At 47.0% G+C, this 9,413-nt stretch overlaps 1 long non-coding RNA gene across 1 annotated transcript; it reads right to left on the bottom strand.

Moving 5' to 3' along the window:
• Positions 1-1,185: 1,185 nt before the first annotated feature.
• Positions 1,186-4,179, bottom strand: LOC134957083 (uncharacterized). The gene is made up of 2 exons (XR_010186445.1): positions 4,000-4,179; positions 1,186-1,836 (listed from the first exon to the last, which is right to left on the bottom strand). It is a non-coding gene; the product is annotated as an uncharacterized LOC134957083 (long non-coding RNA).
• Between the last annotated feature and the right edge of the window lie 5,234 nt (positions 4,180-9,413).

Below are 9,413 nucleotides of genomic sequence, written 5' to 3'. Positions count from 1 at the left end.
TATTTTTGGCAAATTTATCTCTCTCCAAAGCTTAGTACATAGACTCCACAGTCATACGAAAGAGAAAGGTAAACATGCTTCCTCCTAGTGAAGAAGGCAGTACAGGGATAACATTAATGCATTTTCGGTGGCTGTGAAGGGGCGGGGCTAATAGAGTCATTTATCCCCGCCCTCTACAGACGGACCCACGAATCGTGGGCATTTCCATGTCTTGGGGGTGGGGCTTAATGATATAACAGTTCGGCCCTGCCCCTGAAGAAGTCTGCTGCGTCACCTCTCCGGTCTTCTCCCGGAGAGGAGATTAAAAATGCTTTGATGGCTGCCCACAACCACACCCAGTTTATGTACCAGTCAGTCAGGAAAGAAGGACGGTACTGTACAAATTTGCTAATTAATATTGCCATGTGAAAATCTCAATGGGAACACACTACAGTATGGGTGCAGTGTGTGCGGCGCACACGGGCCTATGGCGGCACACACCGCACACCCTGCACCCATTTTTTCTATATTCACACTCCGGAGTCCTGCATCTGCAGCAGCAATGCTGCAGAAACACATGTAAAATGGCGTGGTGGCCATTTTCCCAGACAGTGCTAAGGTCTCCTAGTGACCCTAGTGCCCAGAGCCTATTGCCTGGCCAGCTAGAGAGGAGAAGGCCTGGATGGAGACTGCACATGGGCCTCCTCCTCTTCTCCATATGCCACATATTAAAGTGTCCTTAGTACTTCTGAGTTATATAGTTATCTGTATTTCCAAAGGGTATATGTAATACGGCATAGAATGCATAAAGATGGATTAGAAACATACTGTAAGATTAGTAACTTTCTTACTTTTGTAAAAATAGAGATGATAAACCTGTGAGCGGATGATGTTTTCTTGCTTGAAACCCTTTCCTTCATCCTGAAAACCGATCCTGCTTTTAAAGACTAGTCAACAATTATTAGGAAACAAATACTCGCAGCTTTACTGTGAAAACTATTTCGGGAAGAGATTTGTGCTCAGGAACAACTTTTGTACAGCGTTTGAAATTCAAATAGAGTGGCAGCGAAAGGTCTCCAGAATGTTTCTGTTCAAAAGCTGACATAGCTTCTTGCAAAAAGCAATTTATTTTACATTATGGTACAGCAGCTATATCTTAACTGCTAGAGATTGTAATTGAACTCACAAACAAGTTCTACCTCTGCAGATGGTAAAAGGAAACGTTTATTTAGGTTTTTCAAAAGAACGGCCGAGAGGTTTTAGATTGGGTTATAGAGGGGAATGAACAGATTGTAAAGAACAATAAGTTGCTTAAGTACCTTATTTATTTAAGCCTCTATCTATATGTACATGGATGATAATATGTCTTATACAGAATATACATGACTAGTGTTATTCTAAAGTCATTACTGCTCAAGTTTAGTTTAAGGGGTTGCCCACTGTTCAACACTAGTCTCTCTTTATGTAGTGTTGTACAGTATCTTATTGCACTATGGCTGGATCCCAGAGGATTGTCACTGTATCATGAGAAGAATCTGAGAAGCTTTGATGCTGTCAAGACAGAGAGTATAATCCAAATTGGGCTTTTGTTGTGAATGAGGCATCTGATTGGGTAGATGTCAGGACCAATCAGATCAAGCTATTTTCCCAGGTTAGATACCATAGCAAGAGGATTCTCACCAAACATAATAAAGGGGATCTATTTAAAGAAAGGGTATTGTCCAAAAGTGGCTTTAAGTATCATTATAAGTGCATTATACTTTGATTTTCAGGTTATTGATGCTGCTGCTGAGTTGAATGTTGTGGTGTACCTGGAACTTGTGGTTTAATCGTTTTATTCCAAGGTTGTGTGGATTGCTGAAAAAAAAAAATCCTCACAGAAATGAAGCAGTAATACATTAGAAATTAGCAGTGCAATCTCATCAAGGGCTGAGCAAATCTGCTGCAATCTGACACATTGATCACTTTCTTATGTAACCCCAACTGTTCATCTTGTTCAAGAAACTAATCTAAACAGCTAGAAAAAATGGCATTCTGAAAGAACTAAAGTACAGTTTTTTTGTTGCAGAATATGTAGTTGATATAAATATATATATTTTTTAACCAATTTCCAAGCATGTATATGTAACTATGGGCCTAATTCATATTTGTTTGAGGTCAAATACAATGTTTAGGGGCCTGCGAAGGCACAAGATCCATTCTGCGCATGTGATGTACCTCCTAGCCCTCTGTGACATGATGCGGCATTTGAGGGGCAGAGCGGTGGTGGCATGGCACCATTCTCCAAAACACGGACATGTCACCCACGTTTTGAAGGCGTGACTGGTCCAGGGTCTGCAATGTTGGTGTAGACTTCCTGGACCCGGGAGTCCGGATCTGACGGCCAGCCCTAGTAAGCTTCAGCTTGCACAGGCTGGCCGGTGCCTAAAACCATCGTGATTGGAGACATAGTGATCCAAGGCTGTGTCCTCAGATTCGGCACTCGGATCCTGTCTAATGCAAGCAGGAGGCGTCTATCTAGCCGGAAATACACAGCCGTTTCCTTGTGGCTGTGCAATTCTATACAAACATGAATAAGGTCTTACATTAGTTAGGTCTAACGGAATGGACCCATTAACCAAGCCGATGTTATTAGCAGTAGACAATAAACTCATTACAAAACACAATTAGCACTTTATTAACAATTGGATTTTTTCTTTTTTCTTTTTGCTTAACACTGTTTTAATCCTGTAATTTTCTAAGTCTTGTTCTCTCTTTCTGTGAGGCTGCAGTAGAAGAGAAAATGGTTGCAAACCATTCAGTAAATTTTAGTTCTTTCCAATCTGTCCTTTAATGTGTGCATTGCAATCTGTATGATTCATGTTGGCATAAAACATGGACAAGCTGTTCTAGATCTAGCAGATTTTTTAAAACAGACTTGTAGACACTTCTGTTGCGATAAAACAGATTTCATGCTCTTTAGCAACTAACACATTCCGGTTTATATGCAAACTGCAAAAGTTGCTGACCCCCAATCATTGGGCCTAATTCAGACTTTGCACGGCTACGATTAGTTACTCAGACATGCGGGGGGACGCCCAGCACAGGGCTAGTCCACCCCGCATGTCTGGCTCTGCCCCACCGCACAAGTACAAAAGCATCGCACAGGGGCGATACTTTTGTACTTGACGAGTAGCTCCCTACCAGCGCAGCTCCGGACCACGCCCCCAAAACGGCGGACCAACGCCACCTGCCCATCCCCTCCCGCCAAGCGACCGCCTCTGCCTATCAATCAGGCAGAGGCGATCGCAGGGCTGAGATGGCCGTTGGCTGTCTGGCATGGGAACCGGTCTGAAGATCGACAGTGTCTAGGTCGACAATGTTTAGGTCGACCACTATAGGTCGACAGTCACTAGGTCGACATGGATGGAAGGTCGACAGGGTTTCTAGGTCGACATGTGCTAGGTCGACAGGTCTAAAGGTCGACATGAGTTTTTAAAAAAAAATTGGGGATTTTTTCATACTTAACGATCCACGTGGACTATGATTGGAACGGTAAAGTGTGCCAAAAGAAGCGGTAGTGGAGCGAAGGCACCATGCCCGAAGTTCGCTCGCCATGCGAGGGGACGCGGTGCACTAATTTGGGATCCCGGTCACTCTACGAAGAAAACGACACAAAAAAAAAAAAATCCTCATGTCGACCTTTAGACCTGTCGACCTAGCACATGTCGGCCTAGAAACCCTGTCGACCTTCCATCCATGTCGACCTAGTGACTGTCGACCTATAGTGGTCGACCTAAACATTGTCGACCTAGACACTGTCGATAAAACGAACCACACCCGTCTGGCATGCCCCGATGCACTGCGGCGCTGGTGCATGTGCAGTTCAGACCTGATCGGCTGGTGTACGAAAACGCACAGCAGCGATCAGGTCTGAATTAGGCCCTTTGTGTACACAAGGTCTCCTTACCCACCTAAGCACATATCATGAAGCATGCCTGCTTCACAGTGACCACCTTCATACAGTCAGTCTTTACTTACATTTGCAGGCAGGGGCGTAGGGAGGGTGGAACAAGTGGAGCTCGAGCTCCAGGCGCCGCTGGGGACAAAAGGCACAGCTGTGAGCTGGGATCTCTGGCAGGGGTAGGAGGAAATGACTAGAAGAGAGGGAAGGGGTGGCAACCACACTGCCTGCATGTTGCAGATCACTGATTGCACAGTGCAGAGAGTCCAGTGCAGTGCAGTCTGGTGTGTTGTTAAGGAAGAGGGGAGGTTTGAAGGCTTGTCAGAAGAACTTTCCTGGCTGTCAGGGATCTGCATTCAGTGATCTGGAACATGCAGGCAGTGTGGTGGCCACCCCTTCCCTTTCCTCAGTCCTTTCCTTCTACCCACGGAGGTCCAGCCTGTCAATCACATCGAAGCTCCGCCCCTCCAGGCTGGAACGAGGAGCTGCTCTGCTGCTGGGCTCTTGGTGAGAATTACTGTGTGTATACTGTGTGTTTATGTGTATATGTCTGTGTTTGTGTGTAAATGTGTGTGTATATGTCTGTGTGCTAATGTGTATACATGTATGTGTGTGTTTGTGTATATATATCTTTGTATACAGTATGTGTGAGTATATGTGTATGTTTATGTATGTCTGTGTGTATGTCTGTGTATATCTGTGTGTGTATATGTGTGTGTTTATATATATATATATATGTCTGTGTATATGTATGTCTGTGTATATCTGTGTGTGTATATGTGTGTGTTTATATATATATATGTCTGTGTATATGTATGTCTGTGTGTATATGTGTATGTCTGTGTATATCTGTGTGTGTGTATATGTGTGTTTATATATATATATGTCTGTGTATAATGTATTTGCGTGTTTATGTATGTCTGTGCCTAAATGTGTGTGAATCTATGTATGTACATATATATATGTGTGTGTGTGTGTGTGTGTGTGTGTGTGTGTGTGTGTGTGTGTGTGTGTGTGTGTGTGGTGGTGGGTGGGGGCGCCGTAACATGACCCTGCTCCGGGTGTCATGTCTCCACGCTACGCCTCTGTTTGCAGGTTGTCAAAGTTAGGATAGTGGCCCTCACTCAGCTTGAGTTGTAATGTTACAAAAATTGCAGACTGCGCACGTGAATGGACTTTCACTTTCCAATCACATCCTGGTAGGATGCGATCACAGAGTGAGTGACAGGCGGAGGGCATTCGGGGGCGGTGACGCGGCATTGGGGGGATGGGTAGCAGGAAACGCAGGAGTGTCATGGCTGTTTTCAGGGAGGCCCGATGACGTCACCTGCGTTACCTGTGATAGGAAACATGGCGGCAGCGGGCCTATATACGCAGCCTTACTGCATAGGCAGGGGGCTTCCACTATTCACCAATTTCAGTGATATGATCGCAATTGCGTTGCGATCGCATCGCTGGGCGGCACTTCACATGCTGGCTGGCCTTGCCCTGTGCTGGGTGGTCCCCAGCATGTGATTGTAAACAGTAGCAGTTTTGTTTTTTTAGCAAAACTGCTACTGAAGTTGAATGAGGGCCAGTGACAACTAATTACTACTTCAGATCCTTTCTCTTCATTCATCTAGGGTTAGATACTAAGGGAAGGATCAGAGGTGGATTTAGATCTCATGGGGCCCTAAGCAAGTCACTGATTTGGGGCCCCCCCTTCCTCAAATAATCCATAGCACTATACGGGCCTAGTTCATGACTGCACGCTGTGACCGGCGTTCATGGAAGTGATCAATTTATTGCAGACTGAGCATGTGCAGCAATCACACTGAGCTAGTGTCAAGGTGCCTTTGCGATCTCGCTCACAGTGAGGGGTGTGTGTCTGTGTCAATCTCTACAGTTATTGCTGTGTAATAATATAATACAATTGTAAAGCGCCCCCCCGAGTCAGTGTATGTGTATTCCACTCTGCAGAAATAAACAACATTTTTCCTCAGTTCTCAATTAATTTGAAGTACCTTAATAATTAAAGTGCAGAGACTTGGTAATGTAGTAAACAACACGGCCATGAACGCTCTCATTCCTGTGAATTGTTAATCAAGGCACAGACTCAAATACCCATCCCATCCCCAGTCACACACTGTGCAATAATCTCATTCTATAGCAGATTTCAGTCTGCTTACAAGTATCTGTCAATAGACTAATACATGAAGCCGCTAAATGTTGATGAGGCTTACCTGAAGTAGAGGATGACGGGGAGAGTCATTGAGTGACAGGTAGAGGGTGACAGGAGAGAGAGGGTGATGGGGAGATAGTGACACAGAGGAAAGGTAGAGGGTGAAGCAGTGGGTGACAGGGCAGGGAGAGATAGTGGGAGACGGGAAGGCAGATGGTGACAGGGAGAGGCGGAAGGGTGACAGTGAGAGGCAGTAGGTGACGCTAGGGAATGGGTGACGGGGAGATGGTGATGCAGGGGATAAGGTGAGGCATTGGGTGAGAGAGAAAGATAGTGGGAGACGGAGAGGCAGAGGGTGATGGAAATAGGCAAGGGTGACAGGGAGATAGTGGCTGACTGGGGAGCAGCATATGACAACTGTGTGCCCCTCAGTCAAGACCAGTTTGGGAATGGGGCGATCAGTGTGGCAGCAGTCTACAAGTATCCACCGCAGCCCTGCACACAGCAGTGTGTGCTGGGCTAGGTACACAAGTTGCTGTGCTACCACTGAGAGGCAAGGGGGAATGTGGGGTAATTAGTACCTGCTTCTACCCCTACTTTCTCTATCGTCCTAGTGGATGCTGGGGTTCCTGAAAGGACCATGGGGAATAGCGGCTCCGCAGGAGACAGGGCACAAAAAGTAAAGCTTTTTCCGATCAGGTGGTGTGCACTGGCTCCTCCCCCTATGACCCTCCTCCAGACTCCAGTTAGATTTTTGTGCCCGGCCGAGAAGGGTGCAATCTAGGTGGCTCTCCTAAAGAGCTGCTTAGAAAAAGTTTAGCTAGGTTTTTTATTTTACAGTGATTCCTGCTGGCAACAGGATCACTGCAGCGAGGGACTGAGGGGAGAAGGAGTCAACTCACCTGCGTGCAGGATGGATTGGCTTCTTGGCTACTGGACATCAAGCTCCAGAGGGACGATCACAGGTACAGCCTGGATGGTCACCGGAGCCACGCCGCCGGCCCCCTTGCAGATGCTGAAGACAGAAGAGGTCCAGAATCGGCGGCTGAAGACTCCTGCAGTCTTCAAAAGGTAGCGCACAGCACTGCAGCTGTGCGCCATTTTCCTCTCAGCACACTTCACACGGCAGTCACTGAGGGTGCAGGGCGCTGGGAGGGGGGCGCCCTGGGAGGCAAAATGATTACCTATAAAGGCTAAAAATACCTCACATATAGCCCTAGAGGCTATATGGAGATATTTAACCCCTGCCTAATTTTTCTAAATAGCGGGAGACGAGCCCGCCAGAAAAGGGGCGGGGCCTATCTCCTCAGCACACGGCGCCATTTCCTCTCACAGCTCCGCTGGTCAGGACGGCTCCCAAGTCTCTCCCCTGCACTGCACTACAGAAACAGGGTAAAACAGAGAGGGGGCGGCACATTTATGGCGATATTTTGATATAACAAAGCAGCTATAAGGGAGCACTTATTATAAGGCTATCCCTGATATATATATAGCGCTTTTGGTGTGTGCTGGCAAACTCTCCCTCTGTCTCCCCAAAGGGCTAGTGGGTCCTGTCTTCGTTAGGAGCATTCCCTGTGTGTCTGCTGTGTGTCGGTACGTGTGTGTCGACATGTATGAGGACGATATTGGTGTGGAGGCGGAGCAATTGCCAAATATGAGGATGTCACCCCCTAGGGAGTCGACACCGGAATGGATGCCTTTATTTATGGAACTACGGGATAGTGTCAACACGCTAAAGCAGTCGTTTGACGACATGAGACGGCCGGACAATCAATTAGTGCCTGTCCAGGCGACTCAAACACCGTCAGGGGCTGTGAAACGCCCTTTGCCTCAGTCGGTCGACACAGACCCAGACACAGGCGATGACTCCAGTGGTGACGGTGACGAATCAACCGTATTTTCCAGTAGGGCCACACGTTATATGATTTTGGCAATGAAGGAGGCGTTACATTTAGCTGATACTACAGGTACCACTAAACAGGGTATTATGTGGGGTATGAAAAAACTACCTATAGTTTTTCCTGAATCAGAAGAATTAAATGACGTGTGTAATGAAGCGTGGGTTGCCCCTGATAAAAAGCTGATAATTTCAAAGAAATTATTGGCATTATACCCTTTCCCGCCAGAGGTTAGGGAGCGCTGGGAAACACCTCCTAGGGTGGACAAGGCGCTAACACGCTTATCTAAACAAGTGGCGTTACCCTCTCCTGAGACGGCCGCACTTAAAGATCCATCAGATAGGAGGATGGAAAATATCCAAAAAAGTATATACACACATGCAGGTGTTATACTACGACCAGCTGTAGCGACTGCCTGGATGGGCAGTGCTGGGGTAGTTTGGTCAGAGTCCCTGATTGAAAATATTGATACCCTGGACAGGGACAATATTTTACTGTCGTTAGAACAAATAAAGGATGCATTTCTTTATATGCGTGATGCACAGAGGGATATCTGCACACTGGCATCACGGGTAAGTGCTATGTCCATTTCGGCCAGAAGAGCTTTATGGACGCGACAGTGGACAGGCGATGCGGATTCAAAACGGCATATGGAAGTTTTGCCGTATAAAGGGGAGGAGTTATTTGGAGTCGGTCTATCAGATTTGGTGGCCACGGCTACAGCCGGGAAATCCACCTTTCTACCTCAAGTCACTCCCCCACAGAAAAAGGCACCGACTTTTCAACCGCAGCCCTTTCGTTCCTTTAAAAATAAGAGAGCAAAGGGCTATTCATATCTGCCACGAGGCAAAGGTCGAGGGAAGAGACAGCAACACGCAGCTCCTTCCCAGGAACAGAAGCCCTCCCCGGCTTCTACAAAAGCCTCAGCATGACGCTGGGGCTTCTCAAGCGGACTCGGGGACGGTGGGCGGTCGTCTCAAAAATTACAGCGCGCAGTGGGCTCACTCGCAGGTAGATCCCTGGATCCTGCAGATAATATCTCAAGGGTACAGGTTGGAATTAGAGACGGATCCACCTCGCCGTTTCCTGAAGTCTGCTTTACCAACGTCCCCCTCCGAAAGGGAGACGGTTTTGGAAGCCATTCACAAGCTGTACTCTCAGCAGGTGATAGTCAAGGTACCTCTTCTACAACAAGGGAAGGGGTATTATTCCACTCTTTTTGTGGTACCGAAGCCGGATGGCTCGGTAAGGCCTATTCTAAATCTGAAGTCCTTGAACCTGTACATAAAGAAGTTCAAGTTCAAAATGGAGTCACTCAGAGCAGTGATAGCGAACCTGGAAGAGGGGGACTTTCTGGTATCCTTGGACATCAAGGATGCGTATCTCCACGTTCCAATTTACCCCTCACACCAGGGGTACCTCAGGTTCGTTG

This window comes from Pseudophryne corroboree, chromosome 9 (assembly GCF_028390025.1).
Source record: "Pseudophryne corroboree isolate aPseCor3 chromosome 9, aPseCor3.hap2, whole genome shotgun sequence".
NCBI classification, from domain to species: Eukaryota; Metazoa; Chordata; class Amphibia; order Anura; family Myobatrachidae; genus Pseudophryne; species Pseudophryne corroboree.
The sequence above is the reverse complement of the archived record's forward strand: the minus strand, read 5'-3'. Positions and strand labels throughout refer to the sequence as shown.